We start from the raw sequence: 14483 nt of genomic DNA on the forward strand, positions 1-14483 counted from the left end.
CAGTGGCTGGTTTTGCATTACTGGTGTGGAAAGACAGAAGGCTGTCGCCGTTAGAGTGGCACCAACACCTGCAGGGACATGGGGAGAGGAGAGGGCCAGCAGATCTGGTCAGGAAAGGCCAGCGCTGGCATCAGGCTGAAGGGCACAAACACACTTCAGTCTGTGCTTGGCCAGCATGACTGGGACTCAAGCAATGAAGTTCCTGTAAGTATTTGAGGATTATTTCCCAGTTTCACTGAGTTTCTCCATAGATGACAAGTTAACACAGAACAAGTTATCACCTTGCTTGTTCCACCTAAGCTCAAGAAGAAGATCCCTGTTCAGCCAAGTCAACCTTCTGCCCCACCTGCGTGACTTTCAGCATTTAGGAATTGCAGACTCCTGTGCTCTCAGAAGATGGTACTTAGAAAGCGACCAGCACTGACAGAAATGCCTTCAAAAGCAATTTCCCAGGGGACCTTACTGTTTCCTGAACAGACTAAAATCTGCTCTCCTCATATCCACTGTTGAGGTTTTGGTGTCAGTTTTTCTCCTACCACCAAAGATATTAAATTTGACCGCTTTATGGTCACTGTGGCCAAGACAGCCACCAATTGCCATTTCACATACCAGGCGCTCACAAGCCACGGAGATAGGAGGGCACCTTTCCTCGTTGGCTCCCTTAGTTCCTTTACCAGGAAGTTGTCATCAAAGTGTTTTAGGAATTTCCTGGACCCGTTTGTGTCAGCTGTGTGATGTTCCCAATTAACATCTGGCATGTCCTCCTTAAGGAGTTGAAGTCTCCCATAAGGATAATGGCAGTAGATCTAGATGTCTCTCTCAGTTCCTTAAAGAATAGTTCATTGGTGTCCTTATTCTGGCTGGGTGGTCTATAGTAGACTCCCACAACAACATCTCCTTTATTTGCTACTCCCTTAGTCCTTACCCAGAGGACCTCAGCCATGCCATTGCCAACAGACAGCTCCATACATATAAACAGTACATGCAATATACACCACGTGCCAAACTGCAGGCTGAGGAGAGGTTTGAAGGACTGGCCTCTCTGCCTGAGGCAGCATCAGGAAACCATGAAGGAGAAATACCCACAGAAGTCATTTCTCTCCTTATCTCCTATTACTCAGAGTCCACCCTTGTTACTCCAGCACTTGGAAAGCCCATGTCCTGAAAGGTCTTGTAATGACACTTCAAAAAAATACCTCTGCTACAGAAGCCTCTGCACTGCTATCAGCCCAATTGTATCCCGGAAGACCAGCCACAGCCACCAAGCCTCAGAAAAGTGTCATCCTAAGAGCCAGCCAAAGAGTTTTCCTATCCAAGAAAGGGTCCAGGTCTGGTACAGGACAACTACCACTTAAATGCTACTTGGAAAGGGCTTTCTTAAAACATAAATTATGGATGTTGTTTGCTAGTGTGATAAAGAATGCATCATTGCAGCCACCACGTCTCTTCTCAAGATGTTCCATGATTTTATCCAGAGGTGTTTCTCTTTTTAGAAGTTAGGAGTATGAATATTCCGCCTCTATTTGGACATAGGCAAGCCTAAAATGATTTTCTTTGAATCTTTTTATTTGGCTTTGATTGACAGGCTTCCTCTGTGCATTTTTTCATAGATCCACAGATTCACACCAGCAGTGAATAATTTAGGTTCAATTTTGTGGAAAACTTCCTGCTCACCCACAGCCCTGTGTGGAGTAGCATGTGCAGAGATTTGGGTCTGAAAATTCACTTTCCACACTCCAAACTCATTCGCCTGTTTTTCCTGCTGCCACAAGAGGCCAGTGATTCTATTATTTCCAGTCTCCAGTGTTTCACCAACACTACACTGACACAGCTCCACAGGCACATCTGTTAAACACCATCTGGAGGCTAAAAATCATAACTACAGACTGGTTTCCTGAACAAACCTGTCACACAGGAGCTGTGCACAACTTCATCTTAACTCCAGATCAAATCTCAGCCACCTCTTCCACCATCTTTCACAAATGTATCATTCATCAGGCATCTCTGGCTACAGAGGCAGGAACACCCCACACACCTGCACTGACTGCAGAATATGGAAGTCTTTGTCTTGCCAAAGGAGTTGATTGATTTTCACATTTTCAGAGATGCTCAGCATCTAGCATTTTCCATTTCCCCTTCTGGGCAGTCTGTATAAGAATTCCATTTCTATCCCACACTGGGCACAGAGCTAGTTTATCTACTAGCTCATCATATCAAACAAGACGGCATGTCACATTGCAAAAAGGTCAGTTCTAAAAGATTTCTGCAATCTCTTCTCTCAGCTCTATGCTACTGAACTTAAGCAAGATATAGCAGTAGGTTTGCAACAGCAGCAGGAGCCCATGAGGGTCCTAAGAGAGAGCTAATCATCCTCTGAAATCATTTCAGTAAAATACACTGTGGAGGAAGTCTGCATGAGCACAAAGAGAAGCATTAAATTTTCATCAGCATGAGCTCAAGCTGAATAAAGCAGGCCTCCCAAATGCACTGTGATAAAACATTTACTCTGCACCACAGTGTTCCTTCCAAAAACAGAAAAGCATTTAGAGACACGGCATTAGAAAATTCAGCATTGCTACATGAGGTGGAGGCTCTGTGAGTCTTCAACTTTTTCTGACCCCTTCTCCTCCCACAGGAAAGAAAGAAATATGGACACAACAAGGGGTGGGCAAGACTTTGGGGGTAGGAAGGAGCAGGAGATACAGGCTCAGGACAGGAAAGGGAAGGGCATTTGTGATGCTGCCAGTGCCAGAACATATCCCATCCTTCTGTGCTTCTTACTTCTCGGCAAAGCAGAGTGAGCTCTATATAAAGATCCAGAAACACGAACCCACATGAGCAGCACTCACTGCAAGAGCACCACCGGCATCCATTTCTACAGAGATCCTCAAGGAAGCACAGTTAGATAAGTTGCAAGGATGTTTCTAGATTATCAAGAACATTTTGAAAAGAATCAGCGTGTTTAATCTATCCTGAAGAAACATGTAATCTGTAACGCTCTGACCTTAGATCTCCAGCATATGTTACTGGACTCCTGAAATTCAGTGAATAAAACAGAATCAAGGCTGCATTCCAACAAAGGATTTTAAGGACACGACTATTTCCTTTAATTTCAAAGAAAAAATTCAGCCTGTTAGCCCATCTGTTTGGTGAGCAGGAAGTCAAGCTGGAGTGGTGTTTATGTGCTCCATGGCTACATAACAATTAACAATAAATATCTTAGAGCCTTGGACATCTGAAAGTTGCACAAATTGCAAGAAGAATTAATGTATCTGATCTTGATGCAGCAAAAAATCATTGCATCTTAAGACAGCTATATGGAGCTTGTTTGCTTGAATGAACATTGTTTTAGTGGTATTTTCTGCATAAGTTTTTAATTCCAGGCCCAATAGTGGTTACATGCTCACTATGGTATCCTTGGCTATTACCACACTGTTCACAGTTAAATATAACTACAGTGGACAAAACACCAGCAAAATATAAACTTTCATGCTCAGAAGCTGTTTTACATTGGGAAAAGGAAGATGGTGCTGATTTGTTGGTGGGGAGAATAAGATGAACAGGGCCCTAGACCTGGCTTCTACTAACCTAACTCTGGGTATAACCATTTAGATCTATGCAGAGGGAGAACCAGAGAGCTGTAAGATGTCTTCTGGATCAAAACAGCAATGTATCGCACTTTGCACAGAGGCAAGTGGGACATGAATCCTTCACGAATTCAGTTGCCTCCCACCTTTGCATGTATTAGCATGACTGAGAAAAAGATATTTAACATCTTGTTTCTTCTTGCTTCACTGTTTCGGAGCAGACATAATACACGTGTATCAGAATTCCAACCTGGACTGTATTCATACACAAAATACATAGCATAATAGAGCAGTACGACTTCTTCTGGGAAACAGATGTACCTTGTGATATTTATTCTAACGTATGTGAAGGGAAGAGATGGGGAGAGATATTGGTATGTATAGCAGGCACAGGCTGATATTTAAAACCTTTGGCATTCCCATATGAGCCTGGAAATAACTGTCAGTGCTATTAGTTGCTGTCGCTGATGACAGCATATAAATGACTATCTAATCTGCATATACAATTGAGTAATTAGATGCCATATGTAAAAGCAGTTATTTATAGGTGCAGAATCAGAGACCAAATTTAAGCCCAGTCCTTGTAACGTATTATCTCACAAGCCAGATCCTCTTGGACACAGGTACAGATGTTTATTACTGAGTGCCTCATCTTAGATTACTTTTTTTAATATCACAATTAATATTTCATACTATTGATTTTCCACTGTGGTGCACTGAATCAGCCCTGCCTGCATCTAGCCTGCTGACAGGAAGCTAGAGCTGCTGTCTACAAAACGCCTGTCAATGTAAGGGGCTGCTTGTGCACAAAGGCAGCCAGGAAACCAAGCGGGTCCTGCTGAAGGCCCATCCGCTCTGCTCAGTGAGGGCTCGATCTGTTCTTATGAACAGCTGACCTAGATTCTCTGCCTGAACAAAAGTCTTTCCCAGCACTGAGGCTGTTCAGACTCAGAAATTCATATATTGCTCATCACGAGAGAGTAGAAAAATAGTGGACACATTCAGGAAAAGCAGGAGCATCAGGCGGGTCATCCTGTCAGCAGCCACCCCCTCCCCCTCTTCCCTGAGACCCCCAGAGGAGCCGTGGAGATGAGAATATAACATCTAATTAAGCGCCTGTCCAATCAGATCTGGTTCAACAATTGCAAATATCACGAGGCAATTTGGTTTCCCTCACCATCTTATTTTTTGCACGCAGCTAACATGCAAACTAGGTCAGTATTATTCCTACTGGAACACTCACTATGGCTGTTATTTTTAGAAAACCATGTGATTGTCTGACTTTTATTTATGAAAGCACCAAAAGATCCACTGTATGTTTTCCTGTCTGTCGTATTTGGGGTGGTTTGCTGTTTTAGTTCTTTGGGTTTGTTGCTGAGGTCTCTGGCCTCTTTTTAAAAGGCAAAGTCAGACTAAATCAGGAGGCCTTGCAGTTCACACGCCTTAGCAGGCTCTGCAACAAAGCACATGCAGCATGAGCAAAGCAAACCAGACAAGTGCACTGAGAGGCTGTGAAAGGCAAGGCAGAGATGCAGGCAGCAAGAGACAAGGAGATGGAGCAGAAATTGGAGGTCTTTTGTGCCAACCTACTGACTGCTTTGCCATCCAACCTTGCAATCTCATATTAATTGGCACTGCTTCTATCACATTCTCTAGAATTCTTTATTAATCAAGTCTGTATCGGCTGTCTAGCTGTACTTGAGATCAATCATCAAATTACCCCAGTGTCCTGTTAATACTTTTAAAAATGATTCTCCAGCCCTGCACAATTTACAAGTGTCTCACAGTATTTAAAATGTCTGGCTCAACAGCTGAGAAACCTGGTTAGTCTTCCTAAAATTGCTGATGTAATCTGCTATTATTGCTAATTTAAGGCATCTGGCTTTAGCAGGCATTATTTAGCATATTCTGAACTGCTGTTAGATGGAGAGGATTTTAGTGCACTGCTAAATGCCTCTGTTCCCTGGCTTTTTTTTTAATGTATTGGTTGCCCAGGGAGGTGTGGGAGTCAATGTCCCTGGAGGTGTTCAAGAACCATGGAGATGTGGCACTGAGGGACGTGGTCAGTGGGCATGGTGGGATGGGTTGGGGTTGGACTGGGTGAGCTTAGAGGTCTTTTCCACCCTTAATGATTATATGACTCTGTGAGTCTACGATTTTTCTCTCATTAAGAAATAGAAAGTTTTATTTAACACTTTTGATTTGGGGGTTTTTTTCCCTGAAGTATTAAAATGTCTATTGATAGTTCCCATCTGGTGATGGTATTTGGAAATGTTATCATTTCTCAGAGCCTTTGCTAATCTAGCATTCTTTGACCATTACCCTTGCTGCTCCTAATTCCATGGGCCAAACACTTATTTGCAGGTCTTTGGGGTTTTGTTTGCCTTATTGCACTTTTGGCAATTGCTTTATATTCATTACTACTATCTTTCGTTTTTTTTTTCTTCCCCTATGCTTTATGCGTAAGAATTTGCCTTGTTTTATTTTTTGTCACTGCTTTCACTCCATGTAGCTTGACTGAATTAAAATCAGCACAACCCTCCCTGAGCTTTGTTGCTTTTTGATTATAAACTAAAACATTCTGAGTCAGCTTTTGCTTTTGATGCCTATTTACACCTTAAGGTCTTCCTGTCACCTGAATCATCTCAAACATGTTTTCATCATCAGGAAACCAGCTAATTAAAATATCAAGACTATGCAGTCCTGTGCACTGGCCTTTGTTCACATGTAGCTTGTTTACATGCTGTAACCGTAATAAGCACCTGCATCTATGTGTCCACCATATTTCAGTGCCTCTTCATCAGCCTAAAGTAATACAATACAGAAAAGGTTATGACATGTTTGGAACTAGGAAATTCCTGTGTATACCTCTTTAGAACTCTCCAGGTCATTTTAGCAAGAGCAGCTGCTCAGATGGGAAGCTTCCATGGCAGGGACACCACGGACATGGCAGTCCAAAGGCTGGCATCTTGCTCTGCAGTGACTTGCAGAGGCAGGTACCAATCACTGAGCCTTCTTGCATTATATGTTGGATCGTTCATCCACAAGCATTCAAAACTACTTTCTTCCTTGGAAACAAAAGTTATGCTAATTTTCATAGAATCAACAAGGTTGGAAAAGTTCTCAAAGATCATCTAGTCCGGCCATCTGTCTACCACCATTATTGTCCACAAAATTATATCCCTAATTTTGAACTATCCTCATACCTCCCTACTATTACCTCCAGTGACATTTACATTGGCATTAAACAAAATTTCCCACCACACTACAAGAGTGCAGCTAGCTGTAATGAACAATTTGAGTTCTTCCTGATCCTTTCCTGTTTGTGAAGCCTGACTCCTCACAAAAGCTTACAGATAATGAAATTGTGTTCTCTTCCAGGGTCCTCAGTTCATTTTGTCCTCTTCCCACTGGATTTTGCTCTAAACAAAAGACATCTTTCCACTTTTTTTTCTTAATTAGTTAAAGAGAAGACAAGAGCTTCTGGTATTTTTCACTATTAGATTCCAGAAATCAACATCAAAAGTTACTATTTGACCACTTTTTCCCCAAACAGCAGCATCAGCCCTCTCTCTTCACTGTCAAAAAAGGAACTTAGAAGAACTATGTGGCGTTTGGAATGAAAGCAAGAGGAATCAGGTAGCTATTTCTATTACCAGGATGTCTCCAACGCCGAGTTCAAAATTAAAGCTCTGAATTTCCCCAGATTCTATAAGTGAGGAATCATCAAGCAACAACCAGTCTGCACGTACGCCTACAAAGCAGAAACCACATGATGAACACAGCCAACAGAGTAATGTAAGCCCCACAGTTAGACACTTCTACCAACATGCTGCGTACACTCACATTTGGAAAAACTGCTTTCATCTGTCCTTTCTAATTCATACCAAGCTCTGGAGTTTGCATCATAGGCAGCCTGCCTTCCTGAGTTAGCTGGCAGTACTGTCTTGGTGACTCCTCCAAAAAGAAACAACTTCAAAAGAAACGATGTAGGATGAAAGATGAATAGGCCAGATCCAATTCAAATTCTAAACTACAAATAACATTTCCTTCTCAAGTAAAGACCAAGCTGTCACGGAGCATTAGGCATTCACTGTAGATAAGGTTGCACAAGCTGTGCCCTCCATGCGATGAATGAGAAAATGCAGACATCTGGCTATGCCATCCTGAGCACAGCACAGCTTGGGTACTCAGATCTGTGTTTCAGGAGTGGTGAGTAAGAATCACGTGCAGGACACTCTGGGATGTTTTAAGAACATTGGACATATCCTGTGAACTTGTTGAAATGGCCTGGCCAGCACAAGCATCACACTGCGATGACACATCATTCTAAAACTAACCCCAAAAAAACCAATGGGTTTGGATAAAAATCATAAAGATGACTTCTTTTACCTCAGGCTTTGCATTCCTTTTCCCTACACTGTCATGTAAGACTCACATATGGGTCAGTTCGACTATCTATCATGTGTAACATGTTGTATGTGATGTGGAGCCAACAGTAGGCTGAATGGCTGAGCAGAACAGGAGTGCTTGCTGGTTGCTATCTTCTGAATCAGGCATTTCTTAATTCTGGACAGTGGATTGTGTCTCTTTTCCAGGAGCAGATTTTGACAAAACGTTTCAGAACTTTCATATTTCATATTATTCCATCTGTCAAACCTGTCCGAAACTGGCCAATGCACCAGAAGAAACCAATAAGTTGAAGAGCTCAGATTTTATTTCTTAAAGCCATATGCTTATCTTCCTTAGCCAGAGCAATTGTGTGATTCAGGCAATAACTTTACAGGATACAAGCATAAGTTGCATTGAATTTTCTGTAACGGCACTCTTTCAGGATTAATACATACAAAAATAAAACATACTTTTTCAGCCACTAACACATTCATTTTATATCTCAGTGTTAAAACCAGTGGACTAATCCTGCCTCGAAAAAGAACTGAAGGCCACAATTATTCACTGCACTCATTAATAGCAAAACCTGCTTTCCAGTTATTTCAGTTACCCTCCTGAAATTATGCAGCTCGTTATTGGTGCCAGATTCCCATTTATCTCAAGAGCCTTTTGTACCAAGAACAAAAAATAGCTTCTTCTTAATCAGGCTTGGCATGAAAAGAAGAACTCATGTTACAAAGGAAGGGCTGTGTGCCTCATTGTGCCTTACTACCTCAAGTCACACCGGAATTTCACAAGTCCCTTCAAACTTTCAATAGTATACAGTACCTGGGGAAGTTATGAGCATCACAAGGAAAACTGCTGATTCGAGTAACAGAAGAAGTACTAATGAGTGCAGAACAATAGGCACAAACAGGCAGGTAAACAAAAAGCAGAAGCAGAAGTGAAATGTAAGATGAGCCACGTTATCAGCTGTCCCATAACAAGAGAGCTGGTCCACTTCTGCTCTGTTATACACCAGCATCACACACTATGCCACTGAAGTTCAAGGAAGTACCTCAGAAGATGAAACTACTGCAGAGGTGAGAAATGCAACTCATTTTTTTCTGCTAATCAGAAAGCAGGATTACTCTTCTAAGCCAAAGCAACATTGCCCTTGCTACTACAGTTCCTCATGGGCAATATGCGTGGGTCATTCCAGTGCAAAGTTATTGTGAGAGCAGATTGAGGGTCATGTCAGACTGGAACACACACAAGACAGTCCTATATTCCCTTCTTCTCATTCTTTAAATATCCTTTCTTTGCCATTTTTTTAAGCACAAAACAAAGACTTCATGTCTTTTTCTGGAAGAGTAATGTTTTATTTAAGAAGCCCTGAGAGCACCATGAATTTTACATGACAGAAGCTCCATCCCACAACATCCTTAAACCTCTCCCTTTTAGTCAGCAGGGCTGTGATCCTGCAGCCAACAGATGTGCTATCTCCCACTGGGAGCTCTGCCATGGTGCTGAGTCATGTTGTTGACTAACATACCCCTTGGGTCTAATGTGGGACTCTGATGGTGTCTGTGGAGGTATACCTGTTAATAAGTATTCAGAAAGGCAAGCTTTTACAGTAAGCCGACCCTATTCAATTCTCAATTAGCCATGGAAGATTAACTGGGTTTGGGATTAACTGGAAACTTCCTCCCCATAGCAAGCACAGCTACAACACACTGACATATAACACAGGGTGCACGAGCCTCAAGGCCAAGTCCCATGTGGGAGTCCAACAGGCTAAAGCTGTCCTTGCTTTGCACAGAAACCAACAGGTAAAGGACCTGAATATTCTCTTACCCCCAAGTAAGCTCCAAGCCAGGATCTGGTTTTATGTAGGTTGCCCTGTCACACATTGTCTCTGACGGCTGAAAGCTGCCATTATCTAAGTGAACCAGAAGATACCACTACACTAATACAAGAACATGCTATGTTGCCTGCAAAACTTTCCAAATTGTGAGGCAGCTGGTGTGCTGACACCATTGCCTATGTGCTGAGTAATGATGTCTCACTGTCTCTTTGTGCTCCCTTATCTGTCTCCTTCCATCTGTTGTTCTCTGTCTTCCATTTGGATTGTATGCCATTCAAAGCAGGTTTTTTTCTAGCACCCAGCACTAGGAGCTCATCTGTGACAGTGCACCACCAAATCAGTCTGATAACTCACCTAAATCAGTAACTGGTGAGCTGGAGTTGATGTTGTTCAGGAGCGTGTATACCAATGAATTAAGAATAGTGTACTTGGGTGAGAAGCATTACTCAGAAGTGTTACTAGCATTATCCATTCTCACGTTCATAAACCTAAGAAATGAGAGAAATGTGGGAGGGGGTAGAAAAAGACAAAAAGGCAAAGAGACAGCAGGCTGGCGGGCAGACAGCTCTCAAACACAAACGTACCACACGACTGGTACACAGACCAGATGCCGAGAAGAACTGAGCATTTGCAACTCCTACTCGCATTCTCATTTCTTCTTTTACAGTTATTAACTTTGCATGCTTCTCCATTTTGGTTTTGCTTCATCTTTCACATAGATAAACCACGACCTGGATCTTATCTTCATGTATCCAAGTGACTTTACTATCATATCATGTGCACACACAGCTACACCCACAGGTCAAGGCATCTCCTTTGCTGCCTTCTGTATGTGATGATATTGCAACTACTCTGGTCACCAGGACAACAGTTCCAACTGGTCAAACTGATAAGAAGTTGGTTGGCTGGGTTCATGATCTGAAAGAAAACACTGAGGAAATAAATGTAGTGTGCAGCAGTAAGCTGCAAATGGTATTTGGTTTTCCCCTTAGGAAGCTGAAATGAAAAGAAAGAAGAGGATCTAAAGAGAAGAGACTTATTTAACTTTTAAAACTCCACAGTTAGAACCACTAGGACCAGGAACTGGAGCTAACACATGAGGCTTATCTCAGCCTTCCCATGCAAAGGGAATAGTTTTAAGGCCACAGAGCCCCAAATTTCCAAAAGTGACCAAAGCTACTGTCGCGTCAGCAGGCCCAGAGGTTGTCTTTGATAGACAACAAAGTAAAGGAAATAAACATTATAGTCCAAACAGTCTCTGTTGCTAGACCTGCCTCTCACTATCAGCAGCCAGGATTGCTAAAAGAGTGCAATACCTTATGCCAACACTCAAGCCGTTTCCTGGCTGGACCTGCGCTCGCTACAGGACCAGGAAGCGACTTTTTCTCACAAAACAACCCCACCAAATACAGCTGAATCAATAATCGGGGCCAGTCACTCCAGAAAATTGCTTTGTGAAATGGACATTTGGTAGATACAGAAGTCAAGCTGTAAATTCAGTCTTTCCGATGCTGTCAAAAGGCAGGGAAATAGAGAACCGGTACCATCTGTAATGTTCAGTCCTACAGCTTCAAGGAGCGCAGTCCAATCACCTTGCCAGTGCAGAAACATATACGAAAAACAGTCTGAAAAGAAAATTACGTGTAACTGGAAGCCAAGACCATTTGAACAGTTCATTTGTAGCCCACAGAGTGCATTGAGGGGGTATGTAATAGACAGAATATATCCGAATATATCAAAGTGGTAAAACTTCGTCAGAACAAGAAACGATTGTGCAAATCCAGCTGAAATTGAAGAACTCTGATAACACCATCCCCTGTAAGACTGATAAGAAATGATGTCCTGTCTCATTCAGGGCTATTCGTGGACACAGCATTCTGCCTGAGCAAGGCTTGCATCAGTGATGTTCAAGGTAGCATTCAGAGATGCAGGTCACATGGCCAAACCTAATCTAAATGGGTAGAGGTCAGCAAGAAAAAGAGTGTCGGACTATATGATAAGGAATAAGGCAGCCACATCAGCCAGTGCTAAAGGAGTATGTGATGGTAAAAGTTCTCCCTTCCCACTTCTGCTTCCCAGTCCTTCCATGAAACAGATGAAGAATTTCAGTCTCTTTGTTCTGTTTCCCAGCTGTGATTTGACAGCGAATTCTCTTTTCAGAAAGTGCTACAGCTCTCAGACACTCTCCCTACCCTCTAGCCTACACACTGCGGAGAGGGGAACTGCAAAGTCAGCTGCACAAACATCTCTGGCTGGAGCAGAAATGTACACATAATCTAACATATTCAAGGCCTTTCCGAGCACAGCAAAGCAATGCCAAGAAACAGAAAAATGTCATCAAGGCCACTTAGATGAGTTTCTCGCATTTGTTCTGCATCTCAGCCAAAACAGGCAGGCACAATACACAGAGACAAAGAAGTCTTTCTCAGTAAGCAGTGTGGCACACACTCCTGTGTCACATAAGGCGGCTGTGCGTCTGCCCAGTCCCCTTTCCCCTGTTTTGATTGTAGCTGCATCCTTTCTGTGTCAAGATGTGGATACTTAATACATTCTCACCTTTGCCCTCAGCTACACGCGGTTTCTGCTTAGCTAATGCTTTTCTTGGCAGGCTCAGCTAGACAAGTCAGAGTTCAGCTTGCACCCTGATCAGCTGAAACACAGATGGCTGGCTCTGGGGAATGCTGCAGAGACATGGCCGAAATGAACTGAAGTCACTTACACGTAGCTGCAAATTGCTCTGCGCTGGGACTCAGCCAGTGAGGTCCTGGCCAATGACTGGACATCCAGGGACAGCCAAAAGGCAAATCAAAATAAACAAAGGGGTTTCTTCCAGGAATGTATTATAAAGAGGTTTGGTTTTCAAAGCAGGATTTAAGAACAGAACCCTGTTGTCTGTTCTTAATGCCTTAGCCTGGACTGTAAGCAGTGACAGAACCACTAAAAAGCTTGAGACAATTAACATAAGTGGGAAATAAGAAGGATGCAAGACACGGGAAAATAGTTAAGACATGTAGGGCTTTTCACAGCTCTGGCATAGCTCTCTTGTACAAGTGATGCATGCTAAGCTTTCCAAAGCGGTGAGAGTGAATGGATCATATTTATCTGAGTAAAGGTTCAGAAACTGACTTCATTTTGTCCAATATTTTTCCTTCTTTCTTGAGAAGCATCCAGCAGTCAACAGTCCATTAAAGAGATTGCTATGGGAAACCCATGACTAATAGCTCTCCTTTGATTCACTCATTCTTGTTAACAGCTTTCTTGGAAGAATATATTGCACAGCCTGTGGTGCAACAGTCCTGCCCAAAGTCCATGTATGCACGGAGACTGACCTCCCCAGTGCTATGTTTTCCAAAGACCTCTAAGCAGCTATGTGTAGGTTAGAGTCACTACAGCAAACACAACACTATGGATCTGGATCACAGCAGGCAAATCTGGCACAACCCAAAGCTACAGAGCTGCCTCTTTACAACCTTTGGTAAGGAAACAGAGAATGTCAGAGAGCAGTTCATTCTGTAGCAGTGGGCAAAGAGGTTAGGGCTGATTTTCAAGCAATCTAGCTTGCAGATTGTGACTTGGCACCCACTGCTACTTTGCCTGTTTCCCTGCTGCTCCAGGAATTGAGCAAACTGTGAGCGATCTGTCTGCACGCGTCATAGCATATGCCACACCATGCACCAGAATTAGCACACTGTCAGACCAGCTGCATGGGCCAAATTGCTCACCCCTCCTGTCCACCTGAACATGTCCCAGGGTGCAGAATGCAGCGGGACTCGTTGCTCAGAGCTCTGCAGAGAAGGCGATGGGGTTCTTGGATCTGCGAAGGATGGCACTGAAAGCTTCATCTGGATCATTCAGCTGCTCACTGCAGGATTCTGTGGGAACAGCACTGCTACTAAGATTCAACAGCAGTTATCTATAAAGCAAAAAGGAATTTTATCAAGTGTATAAACATTATCCAGAGTGCAAATTCTGACTGGAAATTGCCTTCACAGCAGATAGACTGAACTATCAAAACTTCATGTCGCAGCATTCCTTGTCTCAGTACACCAGGAAAACAAACAGGCAGGGAAAATAAAAGCCTTCTTTAGCCACAGCAGGCACTAGTAGCCAAGAGAACTGGCTACTCACAAAGTGAAAATCAGCATTTACAAGTATATATATTCAGATACAAAAGTTGCATCTTATGAGGGTCAGTGAACAAAGAGACTGCCAATAAAGACTCAGTTAAATACGGAAATCATCCTATGGTATAAACCAGTTAATCTCTATGGACCTGAATAAGCTCACATTTATATCTGACCTTAGAGATCCCACCTGCATTCACATACCCTCCACAACTTAATCCAGAATGGAGAACCATTCTGAGCTGAGTATTCATCCATCACCGAGTCATCCATTAATGTCTGCTGAGCAAACAACCAGCAACGAGAGGAGCTGTGTATTTATTACACATTTCTGAATAAGTCATGCCCAATATCTAGGGCAAACAATACATTAAGTCCTAAAGAACCCCTTGAAAGCCTTTCGCCTGCTGGAGACAACAATGAAAAAGTAACATGATAGAAAGAGAACAGTAAATCATTCATGAGAACGATTAAAAACAAACTCTGGTTGCGGTGCAGCAAAACAACACTGGAAACAGCCATTGTATTCCACCT

General features: G+C 42.8%; 1 protein-coding gene across 1 annotated transcript in view; it reads right to left on the reverse strand.

The window, feature by feature from the left end:
- Window positions 1-13717, reverse strand: part of LOC104911248 (exocyst complex component 3-like protein) — a 56002-nt gene extending 42285 nt beyond the window's left edge. The window contains exon 1 of the mRNA XM_031553692.1: window positions 13548-13717. The gene's annotated coding sequence lies outside the window, so the exon portion shown is untranslated. The remainder of the gene's footprint in view (window positions 1-13547) is intronic.
- Window positions 13718-14483: the final 766 nt, after the last annotated feature.

The sequence above is a fragment of the Meleagris gallopavo genome, chromosome 5 (assembly GCF_000146605.3).
Source record: "Meleagris gallopavo isolate NT-WF06-2002-E0010 breed Aviagen turkey brand Nicholas breeding stock chromosome 5, Turkey_5.1, whole genome shotgun sequence".
NCBI classification, from domain to species: Eukaryota; Metazoa; Chordata; class Aves; order Galliformes; family Phasianidae; genus Meleagris; species Meleagris gallopavo.